Source organism: Python bivittatus, unplaced genomic scaffold (genome assembly GCF_059951505.1).
Source record: "Python bivittatus isolate LINGU-HERP-01145 unplaced genomic scaffold, Pbiv_v1 ctg000200_np1212, whole genome shotgun sequence".
Lineage (NCBI taxonomy): Eukaryota > Metazoa > Chordata > Lepidosauria > Squamata > Pythonidae > Python > Python bivittatus.
In genome coordinates this window covers 3,373,632-3,380,179 of record NW_028277040.1, presented here as the reverse complement: position 1 = coordinate 3,380,179, position 6,548 = coordinate 3,373,632, and positions in this window count along the sequence as shown.

Below are 6,548 nucleotides of genomic sequence, written 5' to 3'. Positions count from 1 at the left end.
CATATTTTCATCAAGGTAATCTTCCTCACTCTCTACAGGTTGCAATTGATGCCCAACAGAAGCTGGACAATCTCCTTTTTCTTGCCCATGTCCTCCACCTGCCCATTCAGCAGTAGCTGTGAGTCCAGGATTCCCAAGTCATGGATCTACCACCCCACATTGAGTCAACACTGGTATTGACTGAAAAATTTGATGGACAAACAGCAGCTCCATCTTGCTTAAGCTCAATCTCAACCTGTTTTATTCCAACCTACAGTTTTCAGACATCAAGACAAGCCTTCTACCACATCATTGCTACAGCCCAGGGTGGCAATGTATAGCTAGGTATCATCAGTATACCTAAAACGCTGGTCTACATACTGACAGATAATTTCTTCCAACAGTTTTGTGAGATGTTAAGCATTGGAAGGAAGGACCTATGCTTGGAGCACTATATATATGAAGGGCCATGAGGCTGACCTTTCTCCCCAATCACCATTGACTGGACCACCTGCTAAGGTAGGAGTGGAACCATTTTAAGTCCCACAGAGGCAGTCCAGAAAGATTCCATGATTAATGCTTCAAAAGTAATTGAGTAGTCTTTTAGGACCATTAGAAGTGCCCCATCCCTCTAGGTCCCAACAAAGGTAATTGACCAGCACAACCAGTTCTGTTTCTGTCCCATGCCAAGGCCTCAATCCTGATTGAAAGTGGTCCAGATGATTTCTGTAGGATACTTTGTCATTGATTTCCTATCATCCGCCCTCCAAGGATTTCCTACCACCCTCCCTCCAAGGAAAACTTGGAAACTGGATAATGATTGTCAAATATGGCTGAATCCATGTGTGGGTGTATCTGTCTCTCTTACAGGGGGCACACCACAGCTTCTTTCGAGGCTGGAGATATCATCCCTCTCAAAGAGGTGCTAACAAACTTCTAGCCAACTTTGTTTCCATTTGTTCCCTGAAGGAACCAGAAGGGGCAGAGGTCCAGAGGTGGTAGAAGTTATATTAGAGAGAACTCTGCCTGTTTCATCAGAGTTCACAGGCCAAAAGGAATTCCAGATGTCACACAAGTCACCTCATCACATTATGCCCATGAACAATCAAGATTTTGGTGAATATGAGCAATTTTGTTGGCAAAATGCTGAGCAGAATGAACACAGAAGCTAGGCTGGAATCCATTTGTTCATCCCTCCCTGTTAGTATCCTTAAAGAAGACTGACAGTCCACTGATGCAATAAAGGAGAGGTAGAGATGCTTTCACTACAGTGAACACCCAAACCTGAGCATATACAGGTAGTCCCCACCTAACAACCATTCATTTAACAATGGTTTGAAGTTATGATGGCCTCAGAAAAAGTGATTTACGACCTGCACTTGCACTTATGACTGTTGCAAACCGTTGCAACCCCCCCACGGTCATGTGATCATGATTTGCAACCTTTTTTACAATTGTTAAGTGAATCACCACGGTTAATTAAATCATGTGGTTGTTAAGCAAATCACATGGTTAAGTGAATTCTGGCAAAAAAGCCCATTGGGGAAGTTGGATTCACTTAATGGCCATGTGATTTGCTTAATGACCATGGTGATTTGCTTAACAACATCATAAAAAAGGTAATAAAATCAGATCCGGTCACATGGTGGACTTAATTTTCCAGTCCCTATTGTGGTCGTTAAGCAAGGACTACCTGTATGTGGACTCAGTCAGATTCACTTGTTTTTCTCCACCAGTACTCGTGTGTCACTACTGCTGCTTCATCTCTTTGGCCTTCAGTATACCAAGCAGCTGAGAGTGGTGTGCAGATAGAGGCCACTCAGGGTAGTCATGTTGAGACCCTGGGTTGCTTCCTGTTACTAATGACCTTTTGCCAGTGATTGCCATCCATCCATCCATCCAGATCCTTGAGGAGCCAGGGGCAGGCCAACTGAATTGTCTGTTTATCCTGCAAAGGCTCCAGGTGGCAGCCAACCCCATCTAGACCAGGAAAGTGGCCATGGGAAAGGGTTAAATGCTATGCCCTCCATATTCAGATCATACAACCACTGTAAGGCCAAAACATTGCTCAACATATGGCTGCCTGCATTTGGCTTCCTGGACTGAGCTTTAGTGAGACCTCAGAGAGGGATATTTTCATAAATGAGGAGGAACACCACCACAAGCTCAGGAAAGCTTCACAGTAACAGTAACAGGTTGCTCTGTTCTGGATGAACTCAATTAAATGAATCTATGCAGTAGAATTCAGGATTGTTTTGGAGCAAGAAACCATGCTACACAAATATTGTTTTTTTCTTCCATTCAACTCTACCCAAGACTAATGAAGGGAAGAGCTTGAACTATTTTAAAATGGAGGCAAATGCTGGAAATATGATAGACTGAACCAGATTATGCCCAACCGTCTTCACAAGAAGCATTTGTCCCAGTTGTGGGTTCTGTTGCATGCTGAAGAGCAACTATTTATGGGCCTGGCTCCAACTAGATTTGTTGAGGAGGAAGAAGAGCAGCCCATCATGGTTTCAGTTACACTCACTGCAAAATTGTGGCTGCTGTGAACAACACAAATCCTGCCCAATCAGAACCTAAGCCACTTGCTGGAAATTTCTGAGGCATGATGAAATGCTTTTCAAGAAAACTTAGGCCTTATTTATTTGCTCTGTTCAATCTCAAATTCCTTCCTTCATTTTGGTAGCAAGTATCCCCTATATTACTATCTGTATTCCTTTCTATGATTTTTGAGATGACTGAAAATCAATATGGGCACTCATTTTGGGGAAACTAATTGAGCTATTTTTTAAAGAGAGGCTATCATGGTTCATGAGATGTGGCATGGCAAATATTTATGAAGACCATGCAATTTCTCTTCCAGTGTGTTCCAGTTATACTAAAAAAATTAAATCATAAAGATATAGATACACAGACACAGATACCAACCTCTATAAAAATGTGCAGTTATGAGGTAAAGGGTCAAACTTGGCAAGTTAATATCTGAAGATGCATTACAATTTTGCATATTTTTATGTACTTCTTTTGGGCAAAGTCCTACCTATGTGGATTTTTCTCAACTGCTTCACCCATTGCCACAGTAAAAATACTTTTGTGAGGTATAGCTTCCACTTAGTTGCTGTAGGACATATAAGGAACATATTTCTTCAGAACTTTTCCTTCCAGTGGAATTCCATAAAAGAAATCTATTCACATCCTCAGTAGATACAGCAGCATCCCCCAAAGAGGGACTGATTTCTCAACAGTCTTGTTCCAGTTCCTTTACAAGCAGTTACACAAAAATTTAACCGAGAAAGATTCCATTCACTATATTCCTATATCCCAGGTTACTGTTAAAAGAACAGGGGTGTTTTAAAAAGCAACAATAGTAAATGATAATGGATCTAGCAATTCTGGATGTGACAGAATTATCTTGCCTTTGAAAGCTGAATCAATACATTTTTCTCTAATTACTGAAGAGATTCAGTAATTTGCAGGCAGCTTATACAACAGGCAAATACATACTGAGATCTGACAATATATTTATTTTAATTATCCTTCAACAGCATCCTAGTGACCATCCACAAAACATGAAAACCATCAAAATTGCAGAATGGCGGCATAATTAATTAAAACTTCTTTTGATTTCACAATAACTTATTAATTAAATAAGTTAACATAATAACTTCTTAGTAGCTAAGGGTTTTAAAGGACATTAAGTATGTTCCTTATTATCTTAAAGTAAGACTAATTCCACACATTTTTAAATATGTAATGGACAGTTCAGAGAATATTTAAAAAGCATTGTCTCTTAATCTCTTCGTGCCACAAGTATAAAATGATGGAAGCAACACTTGTATATGATACTGTTTTCCTCTCTGTTTAATATCCATATGTTTAATAATATGGTTTTAACAAGAATAGCATGGTTTAAAGATCTATGATTTTGGGTAATAGATGAAGAATCTGGAATTTATCAATATCTGTAGGACTGTAGATTTACTGAGTGGAAGGCATAGCAGAAATTATTACTGTTTCATAAGAGAAAGATGGTGCCATCCCAGCTTTACTATCTTTTACTGAAGACATGTGTTCAGAACTGGCTCTTTAGTAACATAATGATCAGTATTGCTCCATGTGATTAAAGTTTAATGTGTTGCTTAAAAACAGAAGGTTTTGTTTTGTAAGTACTTTGTCTTTTTTAATTTTTTAATTTTTACCTCTTTTTATCAGTATATCAGCAGTAAAAAAAAACCCATTGAACTTCACTGCCATCTACTGGAGTGGAGACATACAATTATCACATAAATATTTGAGCAAGGGACTAAAACAAATTGTATTGCCTATGTAACGAACAACTGTTTTGTATAAAACCTTTATACATTTACATTAGATATGTTATTAGCCTATAGACACACTGAGAACATAAAACTGTGCAGCTGTTAAACCAAAATATGCTACATTTACCTCTATCAGACACTTTTTACCCCAGGAACAGCAAATATTTACTATACAGTGGTACCTCGAGTTACGAACACCTCTGCTTACGAATTTTTCGTGTTATGACCAGCTCCGGCCCCAAAAATTTACCTCGTGTTGTGAACCACCTCGAGTTACGAACCGGATCCGCGGCCATTTTCCCTCCCGTGACACGTGGTCCGCGGCCATTTTCCACCCGACACGTGGTCCGCAGCCATTTTTCTGCCCGACACGTGGTCCGTGGCCATTTTCCACCCGACACGTGGTCCGCAGCCATTTTCTGCCTGACACGTGGTCCGCGGCCATTTTCCGCCCCGACACGTGGTCCGCGGCCATTTTTCCGCCCGACACGTGGTCCGCAGCCATTTTTCCGCCCGACTCTCCCTCCAAGCAATAGCCGCCTCCCTGTCCTCCACGCCAGAATGGATTAACAGTAATTACATTGAACCTTATGGGAAAATTTGCCTCGTGTTGTGACCAATTCGAGTTGCAACCAGAGTCACAGAATGGATTAAATTCATAACTCGAGGTACCACTGTATTATAATAAATTACATTATAATAAATGTATTTATTATATTCACCTTTTTTGGGATTAAGATACCAGTAACTAACATAAGTACTGCCCCAAAAGGGACCAACATAAGGATCAAAGGAATTGATTTTATCAAATGTCTCACAAACTTGAAGCAATGAATTCTCTCTGCTTATAGTTTTTAAGCCCATTAAATTACCTGCTGGCATAAATGTTCTAGTTGATACTTTCTTCTAAACAAAAAATAGACATAGCAAAGACTGTTTTTATTCTGTTAGCCTCCCAGAGTCATGTATATGAGATTGGTGGTCATATACTTTTATTAAATGAATGAATACGCTGATAATCAAAACCTGCCATAATTAGCTGAGGACACAAAGATTATGGCAACCCCCAGATCAAAGGCTGGAGGCTGATTCCAGCACAGTAAATCTCTGTTAAATTAAGGGCAGCGGGAGATGCATCTTTCTCCCCTCCCGGCCACTTGGCTTATTGTCTCTGGAGATTTCTTAGGCACAAAACAGCAGCCAGAGGAGGAAGTGACCCTGCAAGGCCCACAATTCTGGCCCATTACTTTGCTCTTTTCTGATCCCATGAGGGCAGCCTGCTGACCTTAGTTGGCTTGGGCCATGCTTTCCCTCTCTTTGTGTCTCATTTATGGATCACATGCTTTTCTTCTAGTCTCTCAGCTCTTGTCCTGCTGCTCCATTCCTCCTTTCTAGTTCAACGAAGATGTATGAGCATATCTTGTTTCTCCGTACAAAGCTTGATTTAAATGTATCCAACAGTGACTCCCCTGCAGCTTATTGTTACTAGAATTCCTTCTCTTTTCTCAAGGATAGAGGCAGCATCTCTTTCTTCATAGATGGCAACTCCATGTTCTGTGATCTTTTTGAAATCAGTTCCCGAGATGGTGTCCACTTTTGTATGGCTGCACAGAAAACAGCATGGGGATATCCTCCTAGTCACAAGAGGCAAGCTTGAGTCAAGGAAAACTTTACCCAGCTTAAGATAGCAACATCTAACCAACTTTGGCTTATCTCAGAAAAACAGAAGTAGGCCACACTTGTTTGTATCTGTATGTGAGTCATCAAGAAACATCAGGGCCTTAGGCTAACTGGGAAATTGGGAAAAAAAAAATTCTAGAAGGAGGCCTCCTGAGTGGTATCCTAAAAGTGTCAGGACACTGCATGTACCTCCTAGCTGATCAGATATGGGCAACGGTATATCGGCTAGCAGGATCAGAGGTTCTCGTTTATAGAGAACAGTGTGAACATGCTTGGGATAAAACTGGCTTTATGGTATTACTGTCCCAAATGTGCCCAAATTGACTATTTTAACTCTTAGTCAGAAATAATGGATGCAGAATGGGCATGACTGGTAACAAAATGTATGAAAGGCCACAGAATTTGTGGTTTGACTAGGAAAATGGAACGAATCATTATGAGTTATACATAACTGATGACAGAGCAAGTAAATGAATGCAGGTACCTTAATATAATGTTTATGTGATTGAGGTAGCATACAAGTTGACAATTAAACAAATAATATTGCTTATCCCAAAAGGGAAT